The 24,095-nt window shown below is 49.0% G+C and overlaps 1 long non-coding RNA gene across 1 annotated transcript; it reads left to right on the plus strand.

Annotated features, from left to right (window-relative positions):
• The first annotated feature begins 19,843 nt into the window (after positions 1-19,843).
• LOC125759550 (uncharacterized) lies at positions 19,844-23,484 on the plus strand. The gene is made up of 3 exons (XR_007417136.1): positions 19,844-19,942; positions 23,220-23,280; positions 23,340-23,484. It is a non-coding gene; the product is annotated as an uncharacterized LOC125759550 (long non-coding RNA).
• Positions 23,485-24,095: the final 611 nt, after the last annotated feature.

Below are 24,095 nucleotides of genomic sequence, written 5' to 3' on the forward strand. Positions count from 1 at the left end.
TCTTCTTTGTCTTTTTCTTCTTCGTTATTTAAATGTACGGATCCCCCACTCCTGAAAGCTGTCTGAACCAATGTGCTTTTGCAGTGCCTCCGGGATTGGAGGCATTGGAAGCTTTCCGCGCCTCACGTGGTTTTGCAGTAGCTCTAGAATCCAGGCCCACATTTGACCAAGTGACTTTGTCATGCGATGTCACACTAACGTCATGATTACGTCACTAACTTTCAGGGCCTGCGACACTGAAATACGTAATATGGTGACGTTATCGCGTGATGATAATGTTTTGCATCACTCGAGTTGAGGCGCCGAAAACGATGGTCACTCTACGCGTTTGGTGAGGCATCTCAGGCTTTCACCTTAATGTGTTTGTGCTTGTGGAGAGGAAGCGCCTCCGTCTGGTGCTATCGCCAATGTTCTCCTCACGAGAAAAGGTGATTCGGGAGGAACCGGTAATCGAGGCGATGCCGGCCAACAGCGGCATGGCCCTGTTGACCGCGAGCAGCATGAGCACGTACACGCTCCTCCCGTCGCTTCTTTCGACTTGGCTGTCGCTTTAGGCCGAGCTGCGGGTGAAGCCTCATTCTCCGTTGCGTCAGTTGTGCACTCCGAAACCCGATTACACCACCTGCTCGAACTGTCAGATCCTCGCCGACACCTATCACGTCGTAGCTTCGTGCCCCGCCAACCCACTTCCTTTGTCATCCCAACGAGAGAAGCTTGGGAGGAGTACCTGCTCGGCTGATCTACCTTGGATGACCAACGCTCCTTGGTGACGCGCCCTCGGGCAGCGGCCTGCTCCATTGGCGTTCCGGAATAGGGTCTGCAGTGTATTACACAGCGACTCTATGGTTATTTTTTAAAATAAAAATATCACAGTTTCGCCGCAACGGGGAAGCAATGGATGCAATAGCAACAAATTCGAATGTAACGCGAAGAACAGAAAGCAGCTCGAAATTTCCAGTGCGTCGCTCAAGCGCGAAGCGCGCACGAAAATGACACACACAGGGCGAGCGCGAAATATCAAGTGTCACAGTTGTTACGTATTTCTGTTTGAACAGCGTGCTCGTTTCGCCAACGCGGCCGCTGCAGCGAGCGAAGTGACCTTCGCACGTTCTTTAACTTCAGCGCGGACATCGCGGTGAAAGCACAAGACATACACCCCCCTCCCCCTCGTCCCTCCACGAAACAAGGGCGCACGCAGGCGACCGCGCCTTGTAGGGCGAAGTGCACGGAGGCGCGAGCGCGCGCAACGCTACGAGCGGGGCGATGACCTTTAAAGCGCGCGCCTCGGTCATTTCGCGCCATATCGCTGATGAGCAAGAAAGCACGCTGAAGTAAATGGTGTATATAAATAGCTCGCCGTTAGCGTTCTGAATGACGGTGCTCTCGTGGCGTAGCCGTCTAACGCCGCGCGCTGCACAGCGAGAGGTCGCCCGTTCGGTTCCGCGCGTCGGAAAGTATTTCTGAATTATTTTTCTTCGTGGCATATATATATATATATATATATATATATATATATATATATATATATATATATATATATATATATATATATATATATATATATGGGACATGGCGGCGACGGCAAAGACCAGCCGAGAGTTCCCGTATAATTACTATCGCAATAAAATGTTTGCTACCACCACCACCACCACCACCTTGGGCTTATATATATTACATTGAGTTTCATACTATAACACCAAGAGGGGAATCTGGCGCTAGTGTCTATGCGGGCTCCGTGAGTGGCGCTTCTACCACCCGGTCAATGATGGGAAGTACCTGCTTCGGATCCGCTTCGGATGGATTGTGTTCTTGAGATCCACGGGGCTTGTTTGCCGAGTGTAAAACAAAGTGAAATGACGTTATTTACAATTAAAACTTCATTCATTTGTACGCATAAGCTATCGCGAAAATTTGCGTTACCGTGTGATGGAAGTGAAACCTGCGGTGCTATCCTGGACACTGTCAAAGTTCGGCATACTGTCAAATTTTGTAATGGCGGCATTTTAAGCCAATCAAAGGGGTCGTAGCAGCTCTATAGGCCAATCAGAGTTGACCAATAGCGAAATCTGACAACGTGGAGGTATTTGACAATGTCCAGAATAGCACCCCTGCACAAATTCCACTACCAGGGTATGATTTCCTCTGCAATTGTGTTCTATAACTGGCTTTATGTTATACTGAAATTTTTTGTACAACACTTAAAACAAACACGGTTGTTTTTTCCTCGAAAGTACGCGTTATTTATTTGTTGAAATAACCATACGGTACTGAGGGAGAAACATTAAACGTATCATCTGCTGCGATGCCAGGTGCGTCTGTGCAAGTGGTGTGCCTCCAACGCATTTCTCGTTGTGTTGTGAAGTCTAGGCAGAGGAGCATGACGGTGCGTCTGCTTAGCTTTGCCGTCGTTTTGCAGCCGATATGAACGAGTTTTGGCAACACCCGCCTACCAAACAAACGTGAACTTTATGCAATTATCTGCACTGGCATGGGACGCTACGCAGTCAGACGTTCTATGAAACAAGACGAACTTGTGCTGCGGGTCCGTCATGAAGTCCCATGAAAGGTGAACGAAGACCCCAAGAGACGAAACGGACGGTTTTGGCGAAGGAGCTAGGCCTCGCAACACACGCGCACACCTGCCAACTCTCCGATTTGCACGGGAGACTCCCAAATTGTGAGCAAACCTCTCGATTGTGCGGGCATGGCCGTAAATCTCCCGAAAAGCACTCCCAACACCACCGCGATAAGAAAATAACAGCATCAAAAGACAGCGATTCTAAAATATTCTTTCCTTCATCTGTCGCGTGCAAAGCTCTTCTTAAGTGACTTTCGCCGCAGTACTCTGGGTCATGCAGAAAAGCGTAGCAAGATTAAGAGGGGGCTACAAGCGGTCACGGGTCACAACACGTCTGGTTCATTAAATACACACGCGTACATGAGCCGTATATTTACAAGTACAAGTATGATCGTTGACGTCTAAAAACTTTACTGGCAATCATTCAGAGCTGTTCATGACGGTGCTGCGGCCCTGAGAAACACTGAATCAAAACGTATGCCAACTTTCTTTTGTCGCATACTAATTTTCCATGTTTTCTGGTGATACGAATTTCGGATGATACGAATATTTTTGGTCACCCCGTGAGATTCGTATCACCGAGGTTTTACTTACAGCCTGTACAACGGCAACGTCGCGGTCTAGCGGTCTTCAGCCTCTTTGAACAACAAAGGCGCTGCTTGAGTGCCTTGCAATGCCCCCCAGTACCCACGCCTAGCAAAGAACGAAACTGAAACTGTAGAAAAAGATCCGTACACAGTTCGCTACCTAACGCGATGCAATCCGAAGCCTGTACTTCCCATCATTACCACGGTAGTTAAACGATCGCAGCGGCAGTTTCTTCTCTGGATTATTGTATAAACCTGTATGCTGTTCACGCTATTTCGGAGCCTTTCGAACGCGTGGGCTTCGTACAGCGGTATCAGAACACAGATCAGATCACTTGCTGGGCGAGTTCGTATTCTACCTGCGAAGTAACATTGATGTCACTCCGCTTTTTGCATGCTACAGTTGCTGTATCACAGCTACTGCAGATCCTCCAACTGCAATCTTTTACTAGAAACGCATGCGGCGAACACTACGTGCAATGTATTCACCAAATGCGCCTCTTCAAGTCGCATACGGTTGTGATCCTTCTTTCCGCCTCTTCTCTTTCTGAAATAATACTGCGCTGCGTCACGACGAACGCTACTTCTGGGTTAATTTGCTCGAATCATTATCTTCCAATCGTTCTGTCAATGCAGACCAAGTCACGTGATTAGATCAGCCGTATGCAGATTCTGTTATGTCTTCGTGTTCACCAAAAATTAATTTGGGATCATTTAGAGTACTGAGTACTCAACTGTGGGTAGCGGTATGCTGTCCATTAAACGACTATGTTTACTAAACAATATCAATGACATAGATTACCATGCACTCTTGAATGAAGAAACTCTGTTCAGAAAGAAATGTGAAAGATTTAGTGTACTAGGTTCCTGTTGCTCACAGTGAACCTTTAAGCCTATCCTGCCCACTATCATTCGCGCACTGTGCATAGAACCAACGTTCAGTTATTTGGATGATCTATGACTTACCAAGTACCCTCCAATCGGGTACGGACTGCACACGTGCGTCACTTTATATACGTTCATTGAATTCATAACAACCTAAAACTTTCTGCATTGGAAATTATGACACGTTGTACTTGGCGCGAGTATTTTGATGGAATCATTCATGAAAAATAGAATTGTGAATGCTAGACGATGACGTTTATCATTAATTGTAAAGTTTATGATAGACCTACTACGCTTTCTGCGTTGCCGGTTTTAAAGGCGTAAGCATTTGAATGCCGATCCAACGAGAACACTGTCCTCCCGTCTGTCAGGCTGTTCCTCCGTGACGTAAGACGGTCATCACCATAAAATCAACACCTCACCGGGCCCCTTATGCATTCAACCTAAGACGACTGGAAGGCAAAATCCATGTTCCTTTTCTTCTCAGTCGATGCGCTGATCCTGACCCGACACCCTCTGAAAGTTTTCTGCAACTAGCGTGGTTTCGCACTGACACCTGGATCGGAGGCACCTCGGCTGATTTTGGCTGCCTCCGTGATCGGCCCACTGTTGACCAAGCAAGGATGTCACGTGATGACGCCATCAGGTGACATAATAATGACGTCACATTTCTTGCGATCACTGACGTCATGATGAAGTTATATTGTGACGTTGTCACGTGATGATGACTTTTTGCATAACTCGTGTTGACGTCGAAAACGTGGTACGCCGATGAATTATCGCGTTTAATGAAGCATTTCAGGCTTTCGGCTTTAAGAGCCCCTCACCAGGTTTGACAATTTTGAGCTGACGAGCGCATGCATACGCTGGGCTTTCACGATCACGTCTGCCAAAATTTGCAACGCTACGCGCCGCGAAAATGGGTCATATTTCAAGCAGAACGCTGCTTGCCCTTCTCGCGGGCCCGCGCCCAGAGAATGAGGGGATGACGTACACGAAGGAATGGCTATGCAGAGACGGTAGTGCTGTGACGTCGGTGCTCTACGTAGACGACTGTGCTCTGACGTCACCAAGAGTAGCACGTGAAACTGCGATAATTATTTGATGCGACATGCGTATTTTGTGTAATTTGTTGCTGAATGGATGAATAAAACTTGAGAGAAATTATGAGACACACAAAGTGGTTGTATGTGTCTTTTTTCTGTGAATTGCAGCGCGATGCGGGCTAGTGTGCCTCCGTTCCGCATGCGTTCGTGTTCTTTCGGTTTGTGCGTCGAGCAGACGCCATCTGTGAGAGAGAGAGAGAGAGCAACTTTATTGAAAAAATTTCGGCAGATCCCACGCGTTGTGGGAATCTGTTTCATGCGAAGCAGTCAGCGAGGAATTCTGTGCTGTACATTATGGCTTTGAGCCACACGTTACGAGGTGGACGAGTTTATGTAACGAAGTGTTTTTGTAAGAGTAGTAGCTATGTGCGCATCGTGCGCTTACCAGGCACGTCGACAACACTGGCGTTTAAAGGGGAACTTATCGTGCGACGTAGCGTCAGGCCACACGTTAGAGTACATACGTAAGCATTATCGAAACCAAGTGCACCTTATGGTGAAATCATGGGAGCATCACACGTAACTTTCCTTGATGTATTCCAGCGGGGTCGAGCAATGCTTCTATATAGCTTGCTGAATCATAGGAATAAAAATATAATGTTTATTAGACTGCTAAAAAAGCGGAGCCAACACTGGAACACAGACGTTCATCTGATATGACGCTTGTATCGTAGGAGCACATACGTAGTGTTTATTCCTTTCTTCAAAAATTAGATAGCCAGAACCACAAACACAATTGACATTGCACCGACATTACGCCTGCATAGGCTGTTTTTCCAAACCAGGTAATAGACCTGGCGTGGCTCTGTGGTAGAATACCTGATTGCCACGCAAGAATATATGGGTTCGATTCCTGCTAGAATCCTAATTCTTATTCTTTCCATTCGTCGGGTCAACACTGCCGATGTCCGTGTTTTTTAGAGCTCTTTGATTAAGTTACCAATGTCTGTTCTCGCCGTTCCAGGGTAGTGGCCTCGAGGCCCACCACTGGAAACGCCGGCGCCACCGTCGGCGTGACGTGCTTGGCAGGATCACGTGGTCTCAGCGGCCGCGTCGGCTGCTTGTGGAGCGCTGCCGCGTGCTTTGAAAACGAGCTTCAAGTACCACATGCGCTGCGGTCTGCTCAAATACGGAAGTTTCCTCGCATTTTCTACTCAATTGAAACCATTGTAATAGAGTGGCTGCCTCCGAAGGCGACGAACATGAGGCTCTACCGCTCGGTGCCGCAGTGCCGCGCTTACGCAAAGGAGCCCAGTGTCAGCCTGCACTGGTAACCGCGGGACAAGAAACAGCGTGAAGCATGGGTTGTAAAGCTAAGAACCGGCAAGTAGCCATCCGCTACGAGTCTTGTGTGCAAAAAGTACTTCCGCGACGAAGACTTTTGTTACTGCGTCGGGCATGCGATGTTCGGTGAGTAGCAGACAGCGCGCACTGAGACGATGGCACGAGCGCGCTTCCCGCCGGCAAATGATGCATATCTCCCACAGGATGGTAAAAGCGCTACCTTTTACCACGTGCGATGCCATCTCAGAACCCTCCAATGCGACCTCTTGATCGTCGGCGCCGTGCTCAGCGTCCACAAAATCGGCTGCAGATGCGCAAGTCATTGTTTAGATACGTTAAATTAAAAAAAAAACGCACAGGGCCCCTTATGCATTCGTTAAAGATGACTAGAAGGCGAAAGCCATCTTCTTGTCAGTCGATGTACTGATTCTCCCGCGCCCCCCTCCAAAAGCGTTCTGCACCTAACGCGGTTTTGCACGGCCTCCGTGACCGATCACGGAGGCAATGCAAAGCGACCATGACGTGTGAATACGTCATCATGTGATGTCACATTATGTGACGTCATAATGACGCTACATATTTTGGCGATATGTGACGTCATGATGACGTCATATGGTGACACCATCACGTGACGATTATTTTTTGCATCACTAGTGTTGACGCCGCCGACGCGGGACGCCGACGGGCAACCTTCCCATTTGATGAGGCATGCATTGCTTCATAAGCTACATAAATTTAGCATTGCCTACGTGATCGGCCCACCGGCCAACCCCATGTATTTTCTTGGAGCCTTATTTACTTACGTGGAAAAGATGCCACCCTGTTGGCGTTAGACACGACACTGCTGCCAAAATTGCTGGGGTACACGCCAAATAATTACTATCCTGTTTTGCGGCTGCTGGTTGCTGCAATAACTTCTATTTTGTTCACCGCTATTTCAAGTTCATGTGTGTCCTAGTTCCCAGCCGACGTTTGCAGAACAAGTCTGGCAAACGTTATTGTATTTTCTTTCTTTTTCTAGGCGTCGCATGCTGCTACATGCTCGGTCTCGTAGACTGGTTCTTCTTCCACCAGCAATCTCGAAGTGGTGAAGCTTTGGTCTATGAATTTGTTGATGACAGTGAGCGGCGAGTTCACTGGAATACAAACGGAACGATAATTAAGGAGCATTGAAAAGAGGCGTCGCATTTGCTCACGTTTTGTGTCAGCACCAAACGAAACGAATGCGCTGAATAAAGAAACAGAAGCAGCGGCATTTGCCCGCTGAGAAGACCGATCAATACGCAGTGCGAGACAACTTTCCAAATGACATTGAAACGTACCCGAGTTTAGACCGAAAAAGAAAAAAGAAACACTGAATCGTCGGGACGGCAGATCACAAAGTTGCCATGCGCACCGAAGCCGCAGTTGTAAGGAAATTGTTTTTGAACTGGTCTTATAGCGTCCGCGCAACAGTAGTTGTTTGTTTACTCACAAATTCTCATATTTTGCGGCCTAAAGTTCACAGCGCGCTGCCAAAACGCGCTCGTAGCAAAAGCGAAACCATCAGTACGAACATACATGCAGACGCTCATACATATGGCACCATCAGCTCGTCGCGAACCCGTGCAATCGCTGGCTTGAGGCTTCTTTCTGTTATGCTCCGTTTGGTTATACAGGCAGTCTACTCTAACGAGATATTTCACATAGTTTGCACTCAGCGAGTGACTACCTTTCACGCAAGAAGCCGGTTCAGGGGTCTCCAACGCGGTGATAGCGTGAAGCGGGTGCTCGGTTTTCTGCAAAGAGACAGCGACTGCAGACTATCTTGTGCTTTCAGTTCGTAGAAAATGATTATTTTGACAGTAAAGAACACAGCTCATTTCGAAAGTACTTACAGAAATGCCCTGCAGGATTCCGCGAGGTGTTTTTGTAGAGCGCCGACAGCAAAACCTATGGGGAGCGCGCCGGCGGTATCCTGCCTAGCACGCAATCGAGGCGCGTCCGATAGAGGGCGACTCCGTAACTCCTCGAGGCCAAGATATAAAGTGTCAATCACCTGTGGCGCATACCCGTACTCCGGGGCCCGTGGTAAGCGGGTATGTGCCACACGCGTCTGGTGGAAGGGGTTTGACGACGTACGCGACAGGATTTTCACGTTATTCATGTCATGGCCCGACAGTCATATTCGTCAAATCCTGTTACCCTCCCATGCCAATTTTGGTCTTTACCAAGTTAAGGAGCAGATCATGAGAGCACCCAGACATAAGCGGCTAGATAGATAGATACGAAGATAGAAACGCTCAAAGTGCCAAAGGTTCGCTAAGAAATGCTTCGCATTTAAAAAGTCCGGCGAGTTCTTCGGAGACTAGGGCTAATATCCCCACCTAGGCGTCGGCCACGAACCCTTGAGCTCTGGCGGCTGCCCCGGCCCGCTGGCCGGCCCAGACTTGGTCCTCGAGGGCGAAGCTGAGCAGTGCAGCGTCCCAGCGCGTTGGGTTCGAGGCTGCGTCTCCGTCTGGAACCCCACCTCTGTCACACTCCCGCAACATGTGTTCCAGGGTAGCCCTGGCATCGCAAAACTTGCATCTTGCCGAATAAAGCTCAGGGTAACAGAGATTCAAGATCACTGGGCTCGGAAACGTTCTGGTCTGCAGCTGTCGCCACGTGACCACCTGCTTCTTGTTCAGTTTTTGATGTGGCGGGGGTAATTTGCACCTGGCCAATCTGTAATGCTTTGTTAGGTGTCTAAAACTAGTGAGGCGATCCTCCCACTTCCACTCCCCGCCCGACGTCGCGGTCGAGGTGGCGGCGGTGTTGACAGTGGCGCCTCGGTCCGTAAGCCCTCGAGCCGCCCCGTGCGCCGTCTCATTGCAGGCGAGCGAAGTGGTGTGGGCGGGTGCCCGTTGGATGTAAACGTCCCTATTCTCGGTTTTGCCCTCAAGCAGAATTTGTAACGCCTCGGGGGAGACGCGGCCGTAGGCAAAGTTGCGGACTGCGGTCTGGCACTCGCTAATTACCACTTCGGCCGTGGTCGTGGCCACCGCGAGCGCGAGAGCCACTTCCTCCGCTGTCTCCACGTGCTCCGTGCTTACCATGACGCTTGTGTTGCAAGCGTTTTCATGGTCTCCATTTCATGGTCAACTCCATTTTTTCGATTTCGTGGCCAACTGGCCGGGCTCGGCTTGCGGCAGCCGGATATTCGACAACAGTTGGGCAAGAGTAAAATGTGAAAGAGGGACGGTGCCTGGCCTCCTACTCGGCGACAAAGGGTATCCCTGCAGGTTTTACGTCATGACCAATTTAGGAGAGCGGGACGAAAGACAGCCCTCAGCACACGTGAACTCAACTTAGAGCAATGCTATTGTGTTTACAAACGTATGATTAAATCGAGAGAAAACTGCTTTCTTTAGGTACAAATCCCTCGCACGGACCTGCCGCACTGTCCAGAGGACGTGTGGAAGCGAACGCTTCCATGCGTCGATATGACTCTTAAAATAAAAACAACAGTTTCTATCGTCATCACAGCTTGTGCGGCCCTCCGTAACTTCGGCCACCTCCAAAGAGAACCCGTCCCTCCTCTACCACAAAGCCAGCAAATTCATGACAGCGGTTCGCCGGCTCCTACCTCACTTTGTTTACCACCACCAGCAGCCGCGCCACCTGTGCCAGAAACAGCAAGCGGTTTCATGCTGAGCCAGCGCATAGTCGCAAAGTATTTCACTTCAACGAATTGACAAAAAATCAGAGACATGCGTTTATTCGTACTGCTTTTTTTTTTCATTACGTCCAGCTGCAGTCTAAGCATTTCTGGTTTTGCTTCCATTTTCGTTGGAGGCGAAAGTGTTTGAGGCCCGTGTACTTAGATTTAGGTGCACGTTAAAGAACCCCAGGTGGTCGAAATTTTCGGAGTCCTCCACTTCGGCGTCTCTCATAATCATATCGTGGTTTCGGGACGCTAAACCTCAAATATTATTATTATTGCCTTTGATTTCTGATTAGGTATATCTGGTCAAAAAACTTCCATTTTTTTTCCTGTGTTGTGCGTATTTTCTGCTTGTGTTGGATGCACATGAATTTCAACCTTAATAAGTGCTCCTTTTACGCTTCCTCACGGCCCTGTTTCGTGGCATCTAGGCGGGCAACCAATTCCATTTAGACCACATCTAGCTGCAGCTAGTCAAAGTGCGTGTCGTGCCAGCTTGCACAGAGGCGCTGGCCTCTGCAGCACTGCTGGAAGCTGCTGTCGTTCGCGCAGTTGCGGCCTCTGACCAGTGCATGGCTGGCTCTCTGCTGTACTTGGCCACGTGGATGTGCAGTATTTGTTGAAGCATCCACCAGCGGACTGCTGTTGTCGCGCTATGACCAGAGGTCTGGGGGTCGTCGTACATGTCGTGATAACTTGCTGAATGAGGTAAAATGAGCACACTGCTAGGCGACTCCTGCATAGCTACACCAAAAGTATCGCAATGCTCTGTGCACCTTACTGTATATGTACAGGCGGGTCCACCGTTAAAGGGAACACTTGCGTGCAGAGCATGTCCGGATTTGGCTCTCTTGCAAAAGAATAGTCGCTTAGATTTGCATAAGACAACTGATGGTTGACAGTTCGGACTCCTTTTGACAAACTAGTGCCGTGCACAAACAATCTTTCCACATGCACTTGCCGTTAGGGGGTCAACAATATGGCAAGTTCAAATTCGAGTGCTCCCTTTAACAGTGGACCGGACTGTACACTGTAGATGTGTAGTACCCGTAGTGCCCATTGCAACCATTTTATATTTACGAATGTAACGCACTACAACCTGTACTATATATTCAAGATTTCATGTTGCCTTGTACACTCCTCGCACTGAGATGCTCAATTTCATCAGCCACCAGTGTGACAGCACCCAGGTGTGAAAAACGCTCCATTGGGAAAAATACTGAAATGCCGGACACTGTATATGTGTACGTGGTAGTTCCAACGTGATAACTGAAGCCCATGGTATTGCGATAGCCATTATATGGACAGTCTCGACTGATTTTTGCCGTCGCCGCCGTCATGCTGCGTATATGTATAAGTATGTATATATATAAGTCTCAAGAAAAATAATTCTGAAAAAAGCTTCCGAAGCGGGGAATCGAACCAGCGACCTCTCAGTCCGCAGCGCATGGCCCTAACCACTACGCCACCAAAGGCAGATCCTCCAGGTAGCTAACGGCGAGCGTTATATACACACCCTATACCGCAGTACTCAGAGACGGCAGGCGCTTATAAGCGTTTCTTCATTACCAGCGAGAAGGCGCGAGGAGCGCGACGGGCGCACTTAAAGGCGTCAGCCAGCTCACTCGCTTCTAATATTTGCGCAGGGAGAACATTGCGCTTCCGCTGTCTACTCGCGCGGTAGTAGTTGCCGGGTAACGCCGTTGCGCTTCGCCCTGCAGGGCGTGGTCGCCATCGTGCGCTTATCTCGAGGAAAGAAGGGGGCGGGCGGGGGTATGGAGCGCGGTGTTGTATGTCTTGTGCTTTCCCCGCGATGTCCGCGCTGTAGTCACAGAGCGTACGAAGGCCACAACACTCGCTGCAGTGGTCGCGTATGCGAAAGGAGCGCGCTGTTCAAACAGAAATAAGCAACACTTCACTTGTGACAGTTCGCGCTTGTTCTGTGTGTACCTGTTCATTCGTTTCGTGCGTCCTGCTTTATGTTCGAGCAATGCGCTTCAAGTGTCGAGCTGCGACACAGCATAGTTCGCGCTCGTCCTGTATGTGCTCTTTTCTTGCGTCCTTTGCACTTGAGCGACGCGCAGGAAATTTCGAGCTGCTTTCCGTTCTTCGCGTTGCATTCCAATTTGTTGCTATCGCATGCGGCGAAACTGTGACTTTTTGTTCTTACAATCATTGAACGTTACAGGCGTAAAACATGACCAGTGAAAAAAAAACGCCAGGCCTGCGCGGAGAGCGCAGCACAGTCACAGCGAAAGCCGGAAGAGCGGCGTTTCTAGAGCCCGTTGTAAGCTCCCTTGGGGCTAGTAATACAAGTACACTAGCAAGGTACCCACTATGCCATAAATAACAATTTTTATGAAGTTGGGAAGCAGCTACTAAGCCAATATTCGTCATTCAGCGGAGAAGCGAGGCACCAGCTACACGTCTGTAATTCATTATGTTCACTTTGTTGAAGCGACGACTGATGACGATGAAGAATTATGGCTGAGCCCTTTGTAATGGGTTGGAAGCTTTAAACGGCCCACCAGTTATGTAATTTGCATTGGTTGACGCCCGGTCGCTATTTCCCTCTCCCGTCATGCTGTATAACATACGTTGACGTGGGAGAGAGACGGGAGGGGGGCGAAGAACTTTACTGAGACCCCGATGAAATGGATCATGCGCTTATGGGCTTCCTTGGCAACCAATACAAGTGCACTTGCGAGGAACGCACTACGCTCTAAATCGTTGTAATTTTACTAAGACCCCGAGGAAATGGATCATGCGCTTATGGGCTTCCTTGGCAACCAATACAAGTGCACTTGTGAGGAACCCACTACGCTATAAATCATTGTAATTTTTTAGAAGTAGGGCAGCCGGCACTGTGCCATTTTTCGTCATTCTACGGAGAGCCGTGGTACCTGATAAACGCATGTAAGGCATTATGCGCACTTTGTTGATGTTGTGCCTGATGACGACGAAGAATTATGGCAGAGCCCTTTGTAATGGGTTGGAAGCATTCAACAACCTACTCGTTGCGCAATTCGCATTGTGTGACGCCTGGTTACAGAATTCGCGTTGTGCGACGCTTGGTGCTTATTTTACGCTTCTACCACGCTTTATTGCATATGCTAATGCGGTTCCTTCCCGACATCAAGCCTCTATAGGACCTTTTTGCAAAGCAGTTTCAAGCACCGGCATGGCTCAGAGGTTGAATACTGGGCTCCCACGCAGAGGGCCCAGGTTCAAACCTCGTTCCATCCTGTTCTTTTTCTTATTTAGTTTTTTTCTTATTTTGAGCGATACTGGTTACGGACACCGGCGGCGGCAGCGGTGGACAACTACGGCGCCAAAAACGGCCGGTGAAATGATCTCATCAAAGCTTTCGCTGTAAAAAAATACGAAGAAGCCATACCGCCGGACTCTTCCAGAGGCCTGCCTTGGGTTTGTGACAGCAATGCAGCTACAGCAGGTGTGCACTGCGACTTGGAGACGAACCTGTCATCCCTCTGGCATAGCATTGTCGCAGGGATTGGGCAGCCGATCTGTCATGTGTGACGCGATGTATCCAACGCGCTGTTGCTCGTCGGTCATTTGGCTTGGTGGTGGTTTCCGTCTTGTGAAATTGCAAAGAAGCAAACAAGCGGGCTCACGTTGCCTATAGAATGAGGCTCCCAAGAGAAGCTTTTTAAAACACAGCGTAATCAATGAATGCTGAACGAACACACAAAAGACACGAAACAAATGTGTAAATGCAGCGATGCATGTAGTGCTGAGTGGATTAAATACCGCAATTTCGGCTCTTTAGTGAACGTAGCAAAAATGTAAAACGCAACCGTGTTTGCAAAAGCCGTGGCAAAAGTACGGCTCGCCAACGCTGCCTATTATGGCGAGTTCATGACCGGCCGGACTGAAGAGACGCGATGGCGTTCCTTCGTATTAGTTGAAGAGAAGGAATTCGAGCGCATGTCTCAAGCCCTGCCGTGGTTCAGGTCATCGAATTAAATTGCTGCGCGCTGTACAATGCACACATGCAGGATATGTCGCCAATAATATCAGTTTCAGCCAAAGAAATGCCTAAATGTCATAAAGCGTTCCCGCATGTATTCAGCGTTCGTTCTTCGCCACTTGTCTTTCAAGATTTCCCAGATATTCTTCAGCTCGGTCCTTTTGCGCGGTGTCACGTTGTGGTATCAGTTACACTCGTCTTCAATTTTTAACACGAAAGTGTTTTATGCCGGGGTCACCAAGATTTCAGTGAGTTATTTCCGTCTCGGAAATGACGTCTAAAATGCACACGATCATTCGGCCAATAAAAATTTAAAGAATAAATTTCCTTGTATGGAATCGAACCCACGACCTCACGATGCGTGACAACAGATTCCAGCATGCTACCCACAGCGCCACCGTCACACACACTGGAGGCTTTACAAATGCGCCTTTCATATATCAACCTCTCACAGTGCTCATGGTCGGCGGGGTGGTGTCAGGATAGCTATGTGGGCGAGTGGCCTATCACATTATGATATAAAACTTTTAGCGAAAATAAATTTCTTCGGCCTGCGTCGTTTATTTGCGCTCAAAGTTTAATATGATAATGGGGTGGTGTCGCCCTCTGGGAGCGGTAAAGTGAAGTAGTGGATTATGACCGTGGCCTTCCCGATTTGCTCCTGGAATGCGTCGTTGCTACGCGTCCATCCTATTGGGCGCATTTCCAATAGCAGAAGTGCAGTTTTGTCGATGCCTTAACACACCGCGAGGTGGCGACCTTATCCTAAGCGTCGGCCTCGCTCTATCGCATCCATCCATATTAAAAATAGCTTCGGGACGCGCGCCTGCCTCTGTAATAGCTCGTTCACACTGAGCATTCCGGCGACCGGAGAGCCGCAGAATCCGGTTCGGCGGCGGCGAGATCCGCCGTATCGGCCCTCTCCGCGCCGAACGCTCCCGGACCGATTTTTGCGGCAACCGCCGCCGGATCCGCTCGCCGCGGTACTTGAAAAATTGGCAGCCAAGTACGACACGCTCGTCATGTAGCAGTCGAAAAACATCCACATAGCGAAATTGCTAATCGAAATGGCGCGGAACTACGTCGTCCTTCACGACAAACGCTACCCGAAGCACAGGGACAGTTTACTGAAGCAAGATTTGTGGAATAAAATTGGCAACGAGCTTCGATTGACTGGTATGTACAAGTGCTGCTGTCTATGTTGCTTTGTTTCTGATGTAGCGAGCAACAGTTTGAGCATTGCGATGTAGCTAACTTGCATGCCCTAGTCGCAAAGAGCGTTGCAACGAGCATGGTCGTTTATTGCAGCGCTGAAGACCCGCAAAATTGCATGGCGTAGTCGTGGCGTAGTTGCGATATAGTGCCTAGAATATACTTACTAGTGTGCCGACCGCCTAGCGTTTCTAATGGGAGACGCTGGCACCGATGTTGATGCCTTCCACCGGACGCCACCAGACGGCGACACTCTTAGGGACCATGCTAACGGAGCGGCGCATTAAGCCAAGCGCACGCATTGCACGTGCGTCGCTCAATTGCGCTTCGGATGCCCGTTCCACGGCCGCTACCACGGCCACTAGCTGGTGTCTCCGCATGTCATTGCTAGGTTTCTTTTCTGTGCGCGCGCTTCGCACTTGTTTCTGTTCACAGAACCGCGATGTGGTCGCAGAAAACGAGGCGTAAAGACGGCGCCTGTTTTGTCCCATATTGTACGTGTGGCTACCCCTCAAACAATGAGCGGGTCTCATTATTCAGCGCTCCTGTGGACACAGAAATTTAATTAGGCTTAGACGAGTGGGAGATAATATAAAGAGCACAAATCGAAGACTAATTCCGACGGCTGTCGTTTGTGAGAAACACTTCAATAATTGCTACACGGAGCGTCGTTAGGTGATTACATAGATAATTAGTAAATTATGTGTCGTTAGATGAATAAATAGATAATTAGTAAAATGTGTCGTTAGCTGATTAAATGGATAATTAGCAAAATATATGTCCTTAGGTAAATAAACAGATTAGTAAATGTATGGTAATTAGCTACAAATTGCCGTGAATTTAGCATTTGCGTTCATGTGTCGCATATAATAGTATTTTTCGAAGAAACAGTCGGTATCGCGAAGCGTATTAATGATAACTGTGCGTACGATTGCTTGTTAGTGCTACGAAATCTCATTCCTTCGATTACGATTTTCACCCCAACCAACGTTCCGCAGCGCAAAACTGGCTGGGACCCCGTCGGCGTCTCTCACAGGTGCGCGCGTCGGCTAGAGACGCCGCTCGGCATAGCATGGTCCCTAGGGCTATCGCCGTCTGGTGGCCGCCGGTGGAAGGCATCATCATGGAGGAAGGAAAAATAAGGAGAGGCCCTGACGTCACATTCATGAAGCCTCCACATCGGAAACACACGCATCGCCTCCTAGCGAAGAAGCCTCGAAACATTTCGCGATTTCCGCCGTGTCGTTTGCAAGCGCATGCGCGATTCGAGCCTTTTTTTTTTTTTTTTTCGCCGTGCAAGCGGCGCCGCAGCAGCAGCGCAGTCGATTCACGCGTGCTGCTCCTTGTGTGTGTTCATTAGGAAAGCTACGCAATGCCCAGCTGTTGCGTATGGTTGCGTATACCCGGTGGAAATCGCGTGTACTACGGACAGTACCGGCTGTCACTTTTCATGTGTACGTACACGTTCGCTTCATTGCTGATCACTAATGCATGGTATTTTCATGCGAAGCTCTCGGATGTGCGCTCTGTTGCTTCTTACTCATTGTGTCAACTCAGAACACACGTGAACTTTTGTTTTTGGCGTCTGACGCGCCGTACATAACATGCGCCGAATGCATCGTACGTTTTTAGAGGCTGTGTCGTTCAACGAAAGGACAATAAACTTATGTTGTTGTTATCGGACTGCGTGGTGTATGTATTGCGCGGTGTGCGCTCGCTGCGTGCTTGTTGTTGTGTGCGTACTGGAATTACAAACTTTACGTGCACGATCGCGTATACAATACAGCGGTGTCCTCATTCCGACGTGAAGTTACGTCAACTATAGGTTGGCGTTGCGCCGAATAGCTACTACGCTCACTCCATATACACGAACAAAGAACCGCTAATCTGGCAACAGATCGGGAAATCGGGCTACGAGAAAGGGAAAGCCTAACGCCCAGCAGAACGCGTAAGTCACTGCTAGGTGAGTTCGAATACGATGATGCAGGGGCTGAACGTTTTTGATCACGGCACGTACCGGTATTCTGTACTGTTGCACAAAAACGCTCCACGAAGAATTTCAGAACGCAGCACTCGGGCCTGCCACGCACGAACAGCCTGGTAAACGTCTGCTAGCAACATTTTACTGCGTGCGAACCGCACAATACGCGCTAAGTTTACGCCGGGACTACAAGTCTGCGCAGAAGCTAACCACCGCGGAGAGCACGCCGCGGGGCGTCTGCTGTTTTGTTTGCCCCATACCGGTTTGTTTGCCCCATAAATCTGACGTCACTTCCGCCACACTTTTCGCAATGCATTGAAATACGATAGGGCCTCTCCTTAGTATTCCTTCCTCCATGGGCATCATTCTCCGTGCCACCGCGACGCCCGCGGTCGGCACACTAGTAAGTATATTCTAGACACTATAGTTGCGAGCCGCGACAACATCCGGGCAACTGCGAATCCATCCCGTGCTCACCCGTGGTTGATGGTTTACTCGACAGATGGCGCAATATGGCTCTCCGGCGGCGCGGTGCGCGTGCAGTGCGAACGACACTGTGCTTCGGCGACAGGAGCGTTTTCTTTGTCGTCACGACAAGGAAAAAAAGATCGCACACACACCGTAAAAAGCTGTTAAAGGGCCCCTCACCAGGCCACATATCAAATTTTAGTTAGACGCTGGAAGTTGTTGTGTGCCGAATGAAGAGCAGTATGCCGCAAGAATTTTTCAGATCGGTTCATTACGAGCTGAGAAAAACAATAATTTGTAGCGGCCCGAAACCATGATGCGAGGAGGCGAGTTTCAAACCCTTGCCACTCGCCCCGTGTAGCCTTAGCAAGCCAAATCCCTTCCCTGCCCTCTTCACTTGACACATACGTATGAACACGTCATGCGCATGCATGGTCGCGTGCGCATGACGTGCCCGGGCCAGCCCGAGCACGCGAGCGGCGTTGCACGGCCGCTACCTTTTTGTTTTTTTTTTTTATGTAGCGGCCATGGGCGTTTTGTCGGCGTTCTCTGTGGTGTACAGCCTGTTTCTGCGGGACGGGCATGAAAGTTGAGACATTTGTGCGGGCACGAGAGTGGCGGTATCATGAGCCAATGCCGCAATAACGTTTACTTGGACGCGGTAGAATAAATGAGCATAATGAGTGCTCGAACGCGCCAGAACATTACTTTCGTTTCCAGGACTGGCGTCTGCTCGATGCGCTAACCGCGGGGACACGAACGCATGGGAAAGGGAGGCACATTAGCCCCGCATCTAGCTGCAATTCACGAAAAAAAAATGAAAAAGACGGACACAATCCTTTTGTGTGTCTCATTATTTCTCTCAAGTTTTATTAATCTATTCAAAGAACAAATTACACAAACTATACATGTCGTGTCAAATAATTATCGCAGCGTCACGTGCTACTGTTGGCGACGTCAGAGCACAGTCGTCTACGTAGAGGAGCGACGTCAGAGCACTACCATCTACGTAGGGCCATTTTCTCATGTACGTCATCCCCTCATTCTCTAAAGCGCGCGCCCGCGAGAGCAAGGGCAAGCAGCGTTCACCTTGAAATTTTACCCATTTCCGCGGCGCGTAGAGTTGCAAATTTTGGCAGACGTGATCGTGAACGCCCAGTGTATGCATTGCGCTCGTTAGCTCAAAATTTTCAAACCTGGTGAGGGGCCCTTTAACGTCAACGAACCACAGAAACACTTCAAGCCACCGCATGTAAGAGAAAGAGAGAGTGATAATAAACGAGAAAAAGGCAGAGATGTAAAGCAGAATTGTAGCATCTGGTTTGCTACCCTACACTCCGGGGAGGGGAAAAGGGAAAGAAATATGGAAAGGAAAGCGTAGAAAAGAGCAGGTACGCGATAAAATGAATATAAACGAAAGGAAGCTGTAGAGCGGGAGTACTAAAGTCTATTGAATAGGCCACTGGCACGCACAAAGTTCATTAAGGCCTTAAATGATTTTCGCTGCGGAGACAGTGCGGGTCGGCATTCTAGCACTGACGACAGACCCCCGTGGGAACCGCACGTAAGAAACGCAACATAACTATTGGCACGGCGAGAGGGGCGACAGGAGACCGGGGCAACCGGGGTGTGACCGGGGGTGAATGTAGGCCATTGAGGCGAGGCGAGTTGGAACAAAGCGCTAAAAATGTAAATATTTATTTGATTTACTTACACTGTAAAAAATCTGTGTAAAAGTACAGACATCTTTACAGACAAAGTCTGTGGACACACAGAAAATTTCTGTTATTCGTCTTTAACAGAAATACGTACCTGAAAGAAACAGAAAATTTCTGTCTTTATAGCCGGCGCTTTACAGACCATTGATCACGTGCCTCTTAGTAATTGAAAAACAGCTATAAAAATACACTCCACCGCGTAATAAATTGCTTATATTTTAGGAAGCAAGCCAACTGTAGCAATTAATTTTGTCTCAAGTAATATGCGCATTCGTACATCTTGCGGTCCTTGCTTTCGGCGCGCTTCGATGCACAGATTCAAATTTCATGCTACATAGGCCTATAGTTTCTTCTTTGTGGACTGGACCGACTGACGCTCCTCGTTGTTTGCTCGTCGACGGTCTGCTGCCATTGAACCACTGCGCTTTGTTACAGTTCGTCCATCAGGTGAGTGAAAGTTCCCTTGCTGCTTTATGTGATTACTGAACTCTATTCTCTATTACTGAAGTGATATTACTTGATAATGTTGTTGCTATAGCGCTCGATGACAGTGGCTCGCGTAGCCATGCACAGTTAGCAACGTTTTTTGAACGAATGGTTCTGGAAACGTCGATTGCTTGTGCACGTCGTATTTAGCTGTGCTGCTGCGCTTAGCCGTGCGGCAGGAGGTGTAAGCAGAGCAGTGCTGCCATTTCAAATGTGGCCAAGCGGCTGCCGCGGTCTGCGCAGTGTGCTTCGTTGTTACCGCGCAGAGCGTACTATCGTGCACGCGATTGCGAGAGATTGCGTCACACTGCAATGTGTTCGACCGTTGTCTCCTCTGTGATCCGCTAGTTTAGGCGCACCGAAGCGGGTGCTCCGCTAATGTTGCGATCTAAGAATGTGTTTGTGTCATGTGGCGTTGGTGGAGCAGTCCCATTTATGCGGATCGTGTGCGTCCTTAGCTTGCTATGATGCGTGATTTCTTGTTCTGCTTTGCCAGCGTAATCGCCTCGTTATAAAGGGCCCTTTATAGTCCAGCGCAGCGTTCGCGTCAACCAGCAGAGGTTGGCGGCGCCAGGTTCGTTGGTTCGTCACGTTACGTTGACGCGAAAACCGAGCACTCATACTCCCACTTGCGCGCCCCGCCGGCCGCGCTACGTCGACTTGACGCATACGCAGTTGAGCACGCCCGGCGTCCCTTCGTAACGAAGAACGAAGAAACGCGGACACCGTGCAGTCAGGGTCTTTGGGTACACTGTTCTTTGGGTAACGTCGCCGGCGCGGATTGCAGCATGTCGAGTCTCGCGCCGGCTGCAGCAGGGGCGCGGCGCGCCACGGACGCCGGACGCGCGGTCGCGCCGGCCTTTGTGCTGTATACGTTTGAATATCGTAGCGTCGCTATGCCGAGCGTGCGCACGCGTCGACGTTACGTCGAACTATAAAGGGTCTTTGACACCGCAGCGCTAATGTGTCTGCCTTAGTGAATTGTATCGCTCGAGATTCTGTTCAATAATATAATCACTTAAAAAGTGACGCGACGCAGTGTCCCTTTTGAGCAACGCCTCAACCGGTTTCATATTACCGCAACGATTCTGTGCCCTCTACATGAACAGCACTTATCGAAAAAATGCAGTCGAACACGCATATATCGAACCACACGAATTGTTGTGCCTGTGAAACAGAGGTAGAATTCCATGCAAATATCTTGGGCTTGTGCACGCAAATATAGTGCTCCTCTCGCTGCACATCTGATATATCGAACGCGACGCCACGCCCAAGGCCTCAAAGTGCACTGCACCACACGTGTAGGAAATCCGCGCACGCGTAGCGTAGTGTGCGTAGCGTCTGTCTTTTGTTCCTCTCCTTTTTTCTGCTTCCTTTCCTTTTTTTTTAAAACTTTGCGCGTTACTACAAGATATGTATGCGTGGCGACATATAAGTTATTTTCAGTGCCACAGTCTGATAGTGTCTTTCCTCACTTCTGGCTCACTGGCTTCTTCGTTGACTGGCCGAACCACACGCCTCTGCGCGCTTATTGGTTCGCGCCTGGGTTCGGGAGAGTTGGACATGACTCATCTGTTCACAGTGCAGCAGCGGCTCGGTAAAGATGTTGAGCCAGTTCGGCGTCGTCGGTAGACGCAACGGTGAAAGCAGTGTCGTTTGAGACGGCGTCACGGGGGCCTAAGGTTCTCGAACTTTCGACGCTATGCACAAGCGGCTTTGTTCGAAGCCCGCTGGCTGTTCTTGTACGCGTTTCTCCGGCGCTGGGGAAGGGTGGGTGCTTTGAAGAAGTGGCGGCCTTTCATGAATTTCCGTTCCGTTGAAGGTATCGGCGCCGTGATTTGACGCTGGATCTGGAATGTGGTGTAAGCGCTTACTTGTTCGAAACACGCTGGCTGTTCTTGCACGCGTTTCCCTGGCATGGGGGGAGGGTGGTTGCTTTGAAGAGGCGGCTTTTGATGAATTTGCACTCCGTCGAAAGTATCGGTGCTGTGATTTGACGCTGTATCTGGAATGTGGTGTAAGTGCTTACTCGTTCGAAACACGCTGGCTGGTCTTGCACGCGTTTCTCTGGCATGGGGGGAGGGTGGGTGCTTTGAAGAAGAGGCGGCTTTTGATGAATTTGCGCTCCGTCGAAGGTATCGGCGCTGTGATTTGACGCTGGATCTGGAATGTGGTGTAAGCGCTTACTTGTTCGAAACACGCTGGCTACTCTTGCACGCATTTCTCTGGCATGGGGGGAGGGTGGGTGCTTTGAAGAAGAGGCGGCTTTTGATGAACTTGCGCTCCGTCGTAGGTATCGGCGCTGTGACTTGACGCTGGATCTGGAATGTGGTGTAAGCGCTTAGTTGTTCGAAACACGGTGGTTGTTCTCGCACGCGTTTAGCTGGCGTGGGGGTAGGGTGGATGCTTTGAAGAAGTGGCGGCTTTTGATGAATTCGCGCTTCGTCGAAGGTATCGGCGCCGTGATTTGGCGCTGGATTTTGAGTGTGGTGTAAGCGCTTGCTTGTGACTACAGGGCATGTCTTTCTCGGCACTAAACTGGCCTTTTTTTTTTATTCAGCACTACTTCCTTCTTGCGCATTTCACGCGTGCTGCCAGTTGAGCCCCGTCGACCTGTTCGGCTTTTTGCGCATCAAATAAATCATTTATCACCGTCGTGTGCCTGTCGACGTTGCTCCTTTTGGATACGCCAATCGGTAATCTCCCGTCTTTCTGCAAGTTTAGATATTTGTCAGAGACGTGCTATGTTGTTATTATGAGCACAATTTCGAATATCGAATTATTTATACATCGAACTATTTCACAATCTCCATCGAATTCGATATATCCGGGCTCGATTGTACACCGAAAATAGAGCGAACCATCGTAGGTGCAGTGCGTCATTTCACTTCCACGTAGGGCAAGAGATTCGGTGCTAATACAGCCTGAAAATCACTTGTTGATTTTTTATCTTCTTTCTTGCATTGTGCTTTTTGATAAGCATCGTTCGGGCGCTCAAAGTGTTTGAGAGTACGCAGTGTTAAAATACGTGCAAGCATTCAGCTTAACAAATTGTTTGAAAGGGTATGAGCTTGAGCTTATTGGTTTGACTTCATAACAGGAAACAGCGCGGGCAAACGGGACAAGAAAGTCCTATCAGCCTTTCTTGTCCCGTTTGTCCGCGCGGTTTCCTGTTATTAACAAATTCTATTTTACCTCGTGTCTACTTATTCGATCAATGCTCTTTTTTTTATTCAAGGATACCACCTGTGATGATGACATTGAGGAAATGCCAAGTTGGCCTTTCATATTTGCTAAAGGTATGTTATTCTCCCCCTCTAAATATAGTAAATCTTGAACCCAAATTTTCAACTTCCAGGTGGTGGTTTCCTGACAGGGAAGTCCTTCACACCTTGCATTGACAACGTTCCTCTCATGCAAGCATGCAGTCCTAGAGAGGCGTTCAAGATATTATTCCTGGCACACTTTGCGTCAACTTTGCCCACCCAAAAGAGGCAAGTCTTATCCTGGAGTTCACTCATAGGTGAGATTGAAACTAAATCTTGGACACAATACTTTGGCCAATAATTTTAGCTTTCCGGTAACATTAAAAAAATGTGTGGTATATTGCTCACATAGAATACCTTTATTTATTGAGATGGCCTCATTTAGGTAACCTGAAAAGAAAGCGTTTTGAAACAAAAGTACTAAAACTAAACCATAATGCCTTCAATGAGAAGCTACCTGTTTTATGGTATACTGCTCGCGAGTATCCACAAGCAAACTGGCTGTCAGTACTTAGACATTAGAAGCAGGGGCGTAGCCAGAAATTTTTTTCGGGGGGGGGGGGGGGTTCAACCATACTTTATGCATGTTCGTGCGTGCGTTTGTATGTGTGAGTGTATATATACACAAGCAAAACTGAAAAATTTCGGAGGGGGGTTGAACCCCCCAACCCCCCCCCCCCCTTGGCTACGCCCCTGATTAGAAGGTCCAGATTCTAATTTTAGTGTTATAAAGGTTAGGAGTTTCATTTTAGACTTATGTGGCAATATTGTATTTAAAGTGATGGTAATTTAAGTTGAGATGGATGCATGCAGAAAAGCATATTCTTAATGAAGAGCAAGTAGGTGCC

Source organism: Rhipicephalus sanguineus, chromosome 8, assembly GCF_013339695.2.
Source record: "Rhipicephalus sanguineus isolate Rsan-2018 chromosome 8, BIME_Rsan_1.4, whole genome shotgun sequence".
Taxonomy (NCBI): Eukaryota; Metazoa; Arthropoda; class Arachnida; order Ixodida; family Ixodidae; genus Rhipicephalus; species Rhipicephalus sanguineus.